The sequence below is a fragment of the Agrilus planipennis genome, unplaced genomic scaffold (assembly GCF_000699045.2).
Source record: "Agrilus planipennis isolate EAB-ADULT unplaced genomic scaffold, Apla_2.0 scaffold21, whole genome shotgun sequence".
Classification (NCBI taxonomy): Eukaryota; Metazoa; Arthropoda; class Insecta; order Coleoptera; family Buprestidae; genus Agrilus; species Agrilus planipennis.
The window spans coordinates 120,955-133,020 of NW_020439030.1; the positions used below are offsets into that span (position 1 = coordinate 120,955).

At 33.0% G+C, this 12,066-nt stretch overlaps 1 long non-coding RNA gene across 3 annotated transcripts in view; it reads left to right on the top strand.

Annotated features, from left to right (window-relative positions):
- Positions 1 to 10,626, top strand: part of LOC108740941 — an 82,939-nt gene extending 72,313 nt beyond the window's left edge. For 2 of the 3 annotated variants that reach the window (XR_001938432.2, XR_001938427.2), the window contains exons 2-4: positions 2,904 to 2,979; positions 8,334 to 8,408; positions 10,474 to 10,626. This is a non-coding gene — a long non-coding RNA (uncharacterized LOC108740941). The remainder of the gene's footprint in view (positions 1 to 2,903; positions 2,980 to 8,333; positions 8,409 to 10,473) is intronic. The other variant, XR_003231506.1, reaches the window with a different exon arrangement.
- Positions 10,627 to 12,066: the final 1,440 nt, after the last annotated feature.

Below are 12,066 nucleotides of genomic sequence, written 5' to 3' on the forward strand. Positions count from 1 at the left end.
TGGTCCATTTTTAATATTGAAATAAACTAGTTTATTCAGAAATAAACACTATTATATATTTTTTATCACTCTTTTATCTTTGATTTTACTGATACCCGCTCTGTCTAGCTGAATATAAGAAAAGTTAATCGGAAAATAAACAACTACAGTAATTTAAATAAATTAGCAATTATTTTGCTTTTAAAAATTAGTAGGTACCTTACTTTTATACAATTTAAACTTTTATAAACTTGTTTTACAGATAGAAACTTTTATTTGTTCATTTACTATTAGTCATGCTTGAGGGGTAGTTTTCCAGCTACTAATGAATTAATGAGGTGGTTGTGATTTATTTTTAGTAGGTATTTTGTGAATATAATGAATAATGGGTATACTTGCTTATATGAAAAAATAATACCCGATACCAGGGTATTAAAAAAAAATCGGGTACGCGAAAACCCTAGTTTGAACGGTCGACTGAGAAAGAGCAACACATTTTTGACGTCTTAAAATAATTAACAATGATTTTAAAATAATGTAATTATATTTGTATAAAATAATTATATCTAAACTTGTATCAAAGGGAGAATGTGTTAATTTGTCTATTGTGTAATAGTGGGGGTCAATTTTGGAAATTAAAGAACTAAAGCTGAAAGCTCTATTTTTGTTTGAATCGTACACTATTATTAAGGTGGTTGTGACCTATATTTAATATTTTTTAAGTATAATAATGCTCCTTTTTACAATTACGAATAGTTATGGTTTTTTCAAGCATAATTTTCTATGTTTTATTCTCCGAATACTTGCTCTCTTTAACAGTCGTATGTTTGAACAGGTCGATTGAGAAAGAGCAATACATTTGGGTCGTTTCAATATAAATAGCAATTATTTGTAGATGAATTTATTTTTTTTGTATGAATTAAACTTTTTAGAGTTGTATCACAGAGAGAATGAGTTAGCTTGCCTATTCTGTGACATATGACGACAAATTTCGGAAATTAAGCTGAAAGCTCTAACATTCTTTGAATTCTGTACCATTATTGAAGCGGTTGTGGCCTATTGTTAATATTTTTTAAGTATAACAATTTTCTTTTTGTAATTGAGAATAATCATGGGGCTTTTTCAAGCGTAAGTTTCTATCTTTTATTCTCCGAATACTTGTTCTCTTTAACCGTCGTATGTTTGAACTGCTGACCAAGAGTGCAAAACTTAGTCGGTTGAATGTAAATAGCAATTATTTAAAATTAATTCGTTATTTTTATATGAATTAACCATTTTCAAACTTGTGTTAAAGAGAGAATATATAATATATTTATAATATATGGGGGGTTTATTTAGGTATTAACGAACCAAAGCTATACCACTATGGTAGTGGTTTCTACCTGTTTTTAACATATTTTAGATGTAATAAAGCTCTTTTTGTAATTAAGGATAGTTTTTCCGAGCGTAATTGTCTATCTTTTATTCTCCGAATACTTGCTCTCTCTAATAGTCGAGGAGTATGTTTGAACGACCGATTGGGAGAGCAAGACATTCTTGTCATATGTAAAAATTTGTTATGAAAATTAATACATTTGTGTATAAATTAAACTTTTTCAAACATATTACAAAGAAACAAAAAACTAGTTTGTTCTGTAAAATGTGGTGGCTAATTTCAGAAATTAACTAACCAAAGTCGAAAGTTTCTTCGTTATTTGAAAGAATTACCATTATCCGATAGTTGTAGCCTATTTTTTATGGTTTTTTAAAAATAATAGTGGTTATTTTGTTGAGAATAATTGTAGCTTTTGTTCAAGTGATTTTCTATCTTTAATTCCTCGAATGCGTACTCTCTGGAACAGTCGTATGCTTGAACGGTCCACCGAATGAAGAAGAAAATTTGCCCGTTTTTAATGTAAATAACAATTTAAAATTTGTTTTGAAAATGAATAGGTACATCATTTTGTTAAACGTGTAGTGTAAGTAGAGAAAGTGTTAGTTTGTCGATTCTGTAATATGTGGAGGTAATTTCGGAAGCGAATCAATCAAATAAGTTGAACATTTCCTTTTTTTAAAATAGTTACACACTTATGTACATAATACAAAAAACATATAATACACAAGTATAAGCAATAGATTATTTCTTCTGTATATATTTTTTCCATCGTTTTTTCCTACCTTTCCTGCATCCATTCTGTGCCTTCGTTTGGTCCACTCATTAATTTTGTCCTGTTTGATTATTTGTAGTTTATATGTTGCCGGGTTTCCTTTTTCCCCATTACAATTTTTGCATGTCTATTCTTCTTTATTTAGCCAATGCTTTTCTCCTTTCCATTCTTTGCAACATTTGAACATTGCCATTATCTCCGCCTTGTTTTTATTTCCTCTTCCCTTTCAGAACCAATTATTTGGGCTATGCGTCAGGCATCCAACTTCTGTATTCTTTCGCGGACTTGGAATATTTTATTTGTTCCATTTTTACTTCCCTCTTATTTACGTTGATCGTGTTTCTCCAGGTATTGCTTGAGTCTCTCCCAGTGGCGGATTTAGGATTCGCAATTGGGGAGGCTGCACTAAAAAATTGATATGTTGTCTTTCATCTCATATATACATATACATTATATATACTTGTATACTTATAACTTAATGCATATCGATCACTGCCTTATGATTTAAATAACTGATTCTTTCAAAAAATGAAGTCACTTGATTAAAATTGTAATTTAAATCAACCCTGTTTAATGGCGTTGTAGAATATTTTCATCTTTATGATGATAAAAATACTTTCACCATTTAACAAAATTTAAGTCATTAAATTTTAATATTGTTTTATTGTTAAGCGATTCGTTAACGTGTATTTTTTATAGCAATTTAGCAATAAGAAGTTTGTAAAATTTTATAAAAGGTTGGTAGTTTTGAGAATTAATAGCTGTTTTTTGTTGTAGCTGCCGCTTTGGTTTTTCTTCCTAGTATTCCTGAGAGATTCGTGGAAACATCTTCTGTGGAATTGTGCCAACCACGGTAAGTTTTTTCTTAGTGTTTATTGATATTTCTTGTTTATTGAAAATCTAAACGTTCGTTTCTAAGAATTTGGACTAGTTTAGAGACTTTATATTGACAGTAATTTTCGTTAAACAAGAAAGGAATATACAATAAAGCCTGCTTTTTCCAACAATTTGGATACATTGAGTTTTAAGTGAATTAATTGATAAATTAATTTTTACCACTATAGATAATCTTAAATTAATGAGTAAGAATTTTTGTTGCTATCACAGCCGGTAACAGTATTGTATGAAAATAAATAAAAGTAAAACAAAAATATTGGAATGCAAGGCAAGAAAACGTAGGGAAAGAGCAAATACAAAGGTAGGAGACGACAAAATAAAAGAAGTGGCTGATTTTAAGTATTTAGGAAGTCAGATAAGTCAGGACGGAGTAGTAGGGATATAAAGCAGAGGATAACGCAGGGTCGAGTCGCCTTCAATAAAAAGAAGTCACTTCTATGCTTGCGAAGTGCCCATCCTTCCCTTCAGTCTTGGGCCACCTTCTTCATAGTTCATCTCCCCAACCTCCCTCTCTCACCTCTTTACCTATCTTTCACTCAACCCTCTCCCCTTACCCAAACTTCTCTCATCTTCTCCAGGTAGTCATATCCGCCAGGTTGATCTACCAAATCGAGTAGAGTTTTTAGTCGGTAGGCGCTCAAAAACAATACTCGCGAACGATTAATTTAGAAATTCGAAAAAGATTGTTAAAGGTGTATGTTTGGAGCGCGGCGCTGTATGGGTGCGAAACATGGACAATGGGCGCGGCGAAAAGAAAAGGTTAGAAATATGGTGTTATAGGCGAATGATGAGGATACCGTGGATAGAGAAGGTTATAAATGAAGATGTATTAGAAAGAAAAAGTGAACAGAGGACTCTATGGAAGTCAATAAGAAATAGGTGAGATACGTTGGTAGGACACCTTCTTAGGTATGATGGTCTAGTCGGAAACATATTAAGAGACAGAAACGGGAGTTAGGAGGGGTACAGGTAGACTTAGATTAGATTACTGTTTGCTAATAGTTAAATGTTCCTTGTTCTAGTTTTAGGGAAATGCGAAGATTAGCTCAGGATAGGAAAGAGTGGAGGTGTGTGTCCAACCAGTCTTAGGACTGACGGCCTTATGATGATGATGTTGTCGGTTTCATTATTCAAAGCCTTAAAAGGTATCAAATTTAATATTCTTGAAACCTACTTTGTCTCTTAAAGAATTTAAATTGTGTTTAAACTTTTATATTTCATAATGGTGTCAATTTTATGGTGCCTATCAGGGATACTTAAAAGTTTGCTAGTAAATAAAGAGTCAATATTTTTGCTACCATTTTGCCCCAGCATCTTTTCAATTGACAGCTGAACCGTATAACGTTACATTTTTTCTGCTGAAAATGAGTCAAAAGTACATATTTCATTGTTAATGCGTGTCCTCTGTCAAGAATGATGAGGTATCTGTAGGTAGTGGTACAAATAACGAAGTGCAGGGTGCATAATTTGAACAAATTGAAAGAGAGTTGAAGCCGACAGGCGGATAACAACTTTCCATGTTTTATTCACGTCGGGGAATAACCGCGCTAGTACACGCGTTTCGATTAATGAACTATTAAATATTTATAAGGGCACTGTTTTACAGAGGGAGAGATTTATTGATTGAAACGTGAATATACGTTATACGTACATTGGTGAGTACCTGCCTGCAAAATTACGCACATACACATGCTCACACATACACACACATACAAACAATACAGACACATGCACAAATACATAATTTATACTACATACCTTCACCATTATAACATACTACACATTCTACCTAATCCTTAACGAAAATGGAATTAATGAATATGCTCGAAACTGCTTCAGTTAACAGGAATTGTTTCTGATAGGGATGAACCATTACTTCTACTGGTTGATGATGACGGATATTTTTTACGTTGCCAATACTTTATATAACACTATTTGTTGTTTGGGAAAAAAAATTGAATTGGATTGTTACTTAATTATCTAAATTTTATGTTTATAGATATAAGGATTTTATATATATTTTGTATCTTCGTATTTCCCAAAAAGTATAATATTCCACCTCTTTACTTGCGAACTATTATAATCTCATTTGCTATTTAAGAAATCACCACAAGACCAGGCTTGGTCCAAGGTTCAAGTTTGACTCAAGATTGTTCAATTCTGGCCCGAGAATGACAACCAATATTTTCTTTTGCTGAACTGAGATTTGTGAATAATACTAACTCATGATTAGGCAGTTAAAATTGGGCCAAGACTTAACGAACAATATTAGATTTAATTGGGTATTCAATGTTGGCCCAAGAACTGATGAACTATATTAGATCCAAATTGGATAGCTAATATTGGACCAAGAATTGGCAAATAACCCAAAATTGATCAACCCTTATTGTGCCAAGATTTGATGATCAAAATTAATCTAACATTGGGTAAATGTATCGCTTTCCTTCTTGGCTAGTACTTCCTTGCTTAGTACTGGATATACCTTGATGAAACGTTTATATACTTAGTCTTGAGACTCGATACTTGACCGAGCTTTGACAAACCCATATTTGTCTGCCCAGTTTTGGACCAAGTGAATAAACCTAGCCTTGGCATTTGAAGATTGTTCGAACTTTGGACCAACATTGAAAAGCCTGTGCTTGGTTTTCCACTACTGCTCCAGGTTTAGGTTCTAGTTTAATATAAGTCTTGTTCTACCCTCTTTATATCCTTAATTAGCCATTCATGTTTTAGAAAGTGTTCTACCTACTTATTTTTTATTGATTTCCATAGAGCCGTCACTTTGTTTTTTTTATAAAATGCCAAGTTAACCCAGGAAATGTTCAAAATGTATTATTAAATGAAAGATATAATTACAAAACAGAAAGGGGAGTAGAGGTGCACCTAGATTAGATTATTTAAAGATGTGGGTTGTTCTAGTTTTGGGGAAATGCGAAGCTTAGCTCAGGATAGGAAAGACTGGAAGTGCGTGTCCAAGCAGTATTAAGACTGACGACCTTATGATGATGAGCGTAACTTCGTTTTTCATTTAATATAATATTTTAAATATTTCCTAAACCAGCTTGGTATTTTGTAAAATTTCTAGGAATGGTGTAAAATTCCTGAATTATTGCGTTTTATTTTAAGATTAAATTTATGAAAACATGTGCAGGGTTTTGAAAGGGGGGAGAGTACGATTTCCGTGGCGCCGCAATCTAACGACTGTTTTAGCTTAATTGGCCCTAAATAAAACGAAAATGAAGAATAAAATTTTTCGATATCTCGCTTCGTTTTCGAGATATCGATACTTGAAATTATAACTCAAAGTTAGTTCAAGATTCGCTTGATAGAATAGATGGCGTTTAATACGACGTCTAAAATGAAGATTTAGGTTAGGTTAGGTTAGCATAGATTGCGCTGGATTGACTTGGGTTGGATTGTATTATGTTTAATCATGTGAGATTATTTTGGTAAGGAAGGGAAGGTACGGCAAGGTGGAATGGCGCATGTTTGACCGGGTTAGGTTAGGTTAGGTTAGGTTAGGTTAGCATAGATAGATTTTTAATATCTCTTCTTTTCTAACCTTCTCTATTCATATTTCTTATTGGTTTCCATTTGTTTTTTTATAAAATGGCAAGTTAACCCAGGAAATGTTCAAAATGTATTATTAAATGAAAGATATAATTACAAAACAGAAACAGGAGTTAAGAGGAGTACAGGTACACCTAGATTAGATTATTTAAGGATGTGGGTTGTTCTAGTTTTGGGGAAATGCGAAGCTTAGGTCAGGATAGGAAAGACTGGAGGTGCGTGTCCAAGCAGTATTAAGACTGACGACCTTATGATGATGAGTGTAACTTCGTTTTTCATTTAATATAATATTTGAAATATTTCCTAAACCAGCTTGGTATTTTGTAAAATTTCTAGGAATGGTATAAAATTCCTGAATTATTACGTACATTTCCGGGAGTATATCCACTGTTTGTAAATGAAAAAGACAGGAAGACAGGGGTAATAATGAAACAAGGAAATTGGAAAAAAGCGGACATTGACATTACCTATACTACAATTAAAAAGATGCTGTTGCGTCATGGAACCCAATGGGCGAAAGTTTATAGTTTCGGACGACAAAATAGGAGCAGTGACTAACCTGAACTCGCAATATGCACACGTTTTTGTTTTGCACAAGTTAAAGTCCTTCGAGAAAGTAAGCAAGAAACAAAAAAGAAAAATTTCAAAATATTACGCAAAGCATCAAATAGATGCGATTGATAACTTTACTATATTTTAGGGCAGATAAGCTTCAATATTAACTAAATATTTATATCGTTTTTTCTTTTTGAGTTTTTTAACCATACATATAAAAATGAGGTCAATTTTTTATGAGTTTTAGGAGATAATTAAAGAAATTATTACTAATTTTAAATTAGTTCGAAAATTTCTCGTAACATGCTCTTCGATTGCGCCAGCAGTCTTGCAAGTTGAACATCCGCAACATGTTCAGTAAAGTGTATCATGCGCGAGTAGTCACGAGGAAATTATTGCGTTTCCATGAAAGTTTACATAATCTGTGCCGAACTTTCTTGAAAAGGTTATTAGTGTTTCTTGTTCAATTAAAATGGAAGCAAGTTCACTATTATAAAGTGATTTTTGTGTTCCTACCTCTTATATATAGATACTTAAATTCACAAGGTGAGATTCTTACTGTTAATTATGAAAGACAATCTGCATAGGTATATGTACGTGAATCGTTTTTTGATACGTTTTTAGAAAAGGATAAGGAGCTCAGTGCTGCAACTTCTTGTAAACTGTATTTGTTAAATTATGTCAGTGAATATCTTTATTGTTTCATTAGGTAAAGGAAACGTGTTTCAAATATTTGCTGCAGTGCTTTGAAGTGTTCATTAATTATTAATTTATATTTTGTTCATAGTGTTTATATCTATAAAAAATTGTCATTCATTTTACCATAAGAATGCAGAATCGACGGTTATATAAGAAAATCGTAAATTTTTTCAATTTTAAGATTAGATTTATGAAAACATGTGCAGGGTTTTGAAAGCTTCACTGGGTTAATTTATAAAAGGTAGCTGTCAGAAGACGTTGTAACAAGGGATGGTATTCCTAATTTCCGAACTGTAGATATAATCAGTCCTGAAATCATTCGTGTTTTTATTTTTATCTTACTTTATCATGAAGGAACCTACAACAACAACAGAAAGCTACACAAGTAAAATAATCACTTCAACTTCATGTCCGTTCGGCGTTACATTACTTGTAGAATGTAAAAAGTTGAAATATCATAATCCTTAGCATCCTACTTTGTTGCAGATGTCTTTGGGTTTTCTTCCTAGAGTCTTCGAGCAGGGTCTTTTGATTATCCGTGCTGTAACTACAACCACCGTGGTGAGTTTTATTTTATTACTCGATTAATGCTTTTTTTTCATAGAGAAAGTGAAAATATAAATTTTCTTATCTACTTACCATATGAGGGACGTCTATTTTATTTTAAATGCAATATTTGGAAATCAGCGGGATACAAAACGTCTACCGATAACAAAGTTTTGTGGTTTTACAATTATGGTTCTGAGTTTTTAATAGCACATGTATATACTTTATATATTGTTATGAAATCAAAATACTTAAAATTATTGCTAGTGTTATTGATAAGCTTTGAAGCCCAAACGTCTGCAAAACTAAATCCATTTAATGCATAGCACAATGGGTTGTAGAGTAAGAACGCAGAGTCGCCAGTCGTTACTGATTTTGTTTGTGTCTAGGGGGATGTTTGACCCTTGTTAATGGTCTGGCTGTTTACAAAAATTGTTGAAATAATTCTCTAAATGTCGTATTTAAAAATTAAGACTCATACTACATGTGAAATTAAGATTTTTTGGCGAACTTGAAGCAGTAGACAAAAATTATCGCCTATGGGAAGTGTCTGACACTCATCATCATCATCATAAGGTCGTTAGTCCTAAGACTGGTTGAACACGCACCTCTACTCCTTCCTACCCTGAGTTAACCTTAACTATTTGCAAACAGTAATCTAGGTATATCTGTACTCCTCTTAACTTCTGTTTCTGCCTCTAATATGTTTTTGACGAGACCTTCATGCCTGAGGAGATGTCTTACAAAACTATCTCGCCTATTTCTTATTGACTTCCATAGAGTCCTCTGTTCTCATATTCTTTCTAATACTTCTTCATTTCAAATCCTCACCATTCGCCTGGAACACGCAATTGAGCATATACAAGTAAGGAAAAACGTTCACCAAACACAGAAATTACACATTTTTTTATCAGCATTTTTTCTTTTCATATCGGGCGAGCAAAAATGCATAATTTGGTGAACGTAAAGAATATATTTTTTGAACCATGTCTATCTGGAAATCTCCTCCGAAGTTTCCAAATCATTTGATAGAAGGCCTATCGAAAGCTTAAAATTGCATTCATTGGACTTAATTTACTTTATTTGTACGAATTTTCTCATACTACGTGGTATTTCTTAAAAGAAACGTTTCAATTTGATGATTGCATGTAATATGATATCTCACCACTAGTGTATGTACTCTCTTAAACGGTAAAAACTGACCGAAATAAGAAATTTATAATGAATTCCCCACAAGGTATTTATATTCGTAATTGTCTTGGAAATTAATATTCCACATCACAAAATGTTATAACTAAATCCACAAAACCTAAATCCATAATCATCAAACCTATCTCGCATATTTCTTATTGATTTCCGTATTCCTATTCTTTCTAATATCTCTTCATTTCTAACCTTCTCTATCCACGGTATCCTCATCATTCGTTTGTAACACGACATTTTGGACGCTTCTAACCTTTTCTTTTCCGCCGCGCTCACTGTCCATGTTTCGTACCCGTACAGGGCCCTGCTCCAAACGTACACCTTTAACAACCTTTTTCGAATTTCTTAATTAAGTATAGAAGTGATTTATTTTTATTGAAGGCGACTCAACCCTACGTTATCCTCTGCTTTATATCCCTACTACTCCTTCCATTCTGACTTATCTGACTTCTTAGATACCGAAAATCGACCACTTCTTGTAATCTTTCTTCTCCTATCTTTACATTCGCTCTTTCCCTACTTTTTCTTCTCTTGCATATCAGTATTCAATACAATACTGTTTTGTCAATACCGCTTCCGTTTTATTTAAAGCTATCTCTAACTCCTCCTTTCTAGATGCTTGTACTGCTATATCATCTGCAAGTCTAAGCATACTAATCGTTTGCCCCTGTATATCTATCCATAAAGTTGTACTGTCTGACAGTGTTGATTATTAATTTTTAATAATATTCTGTAAAACATTATGTAAAAATCAGCGCCTGAACTTTAATAAAAGCAAGTAACTATTGAAGTCAGTTTAAAAAATCAGTTTTTACTTTACCTTCAAAACTAAATAAACCTAAAGGATTTTGAAAATAATTAATTGATGTTGTTGCAGCTACATTGGGTTATCCTTCCGGAGTTGCCGAGTAGATTCCTGATTCACTTGTCCTGGGGGAGAGGTTCTCATCAAATTCGACCATGACCTGAATTGTGAGCTTTTTCGATTATCCTTACTGTATTTATTATTTAATTAAATGTCGCTTTTTCATCTAAGGGACTAAAATTATCAATTCCTTTTTTTTGTGTTTTTTTTTGGCCTTATAGGATAAACCGATAACATTTTTTAAAATTGCAGGAACATTATGATCTGGCTGCTTAGAAAAAGTGTTGAAATACTTCTCTAAGTGTCGTATTTAAAAATTAAGACTCATACTATACGTTAAATTACAATCTTTTTGTGAACTTTGAAGCGGCTAAAAAAATTACCGGGGAAGTGTCTGACAGTGTTGATTATTTATTAATTTTTAACAATATTCTGTAAAACATTAAGTAAAAAGTAGCACTCAGACTTAAAAAGAATGAGTTATGTTTTTACATACCTTTAATAATTGGTATCTACAAATTGACCTCCGGTTCAAATCAGTAGGTATGGCACATGTTCAAAGTACATACTAATATTACCAATTCTATCTTTTACTCAGAAAATAAGTAATGTCTGCCGGTTCTGGGATCATGCTCTAATTGTGGATAAGTAAAAAATAATCCAATTTTAATGTTTCAACAAGATTTGATTAAAACTCCACATGTATTTTGACTTGATAGGCCTTTTTCGAAACCGCAATGTAAAGTAAGTCGTTGTGATAGTGTAGTGGAGACACCATGGACTTCTTATCCCTAATTTTAAGTAATAGCAGTGAAGAACCTACACCTAAAATGAAAGCCCTTCGATTAAATAAGTAAATTAATAATAAGAAGTTGAGGACTGAGGAGTAATGTTGACAAGGTCAATCATGCCACATGCTGCTTTTGTTATTTCGGAAAACCTCAAATATTCGTTTCCATTACAAACAAACCAATAAGAGTATTACTACGCAACTTTACCAAATAAACACGAAAATTAAAGTCTTCAGGTAGACATTGGGTGCAGAAACGCGTTTTAGAGTTATAAACATTTTGTGGAATTTTTGGTTTTGGTGTTAATTTATACATTTTCAAGCAAAATCCTTTCTCGTAAACCTAAAATAATTTACATATTCATAAGACCGTGCCGGACGCCCGAGCACATCAACAACAGACGAAAACTTTGATGAAGTGAAGAAAATAGTATTCGCCAATCGTTGAATCATCGTTAGAGAAGTTCCTGAAGACCTAAACATATCGATTGGCTCCTGTCATTCGATTTTTACCAATGATTTGGGCATGGAACGGGTCGCCGGGAAATTCGTACCAAAATTGCTCAATTTCGACCAAAAACAGCATCGCATTAACATTGCTAAGAAACTTTTGGACACTGTGTTCGCGACGACCCAAATTTTCTCCAGAAGGTCATAACTGCTGACGAATCATGGGTTTATGGTTATGTCGTGGAAACCAAAGCTCAATCATCCCAATGGAAGCTGCCGCACGAGCCAAGATCGAAAAAAACCAAGTTGGGTTGAATGTGAAGGTTTTGTTTACAGTTTTCTTCGATTGCAGGGGCGTGGTGCAT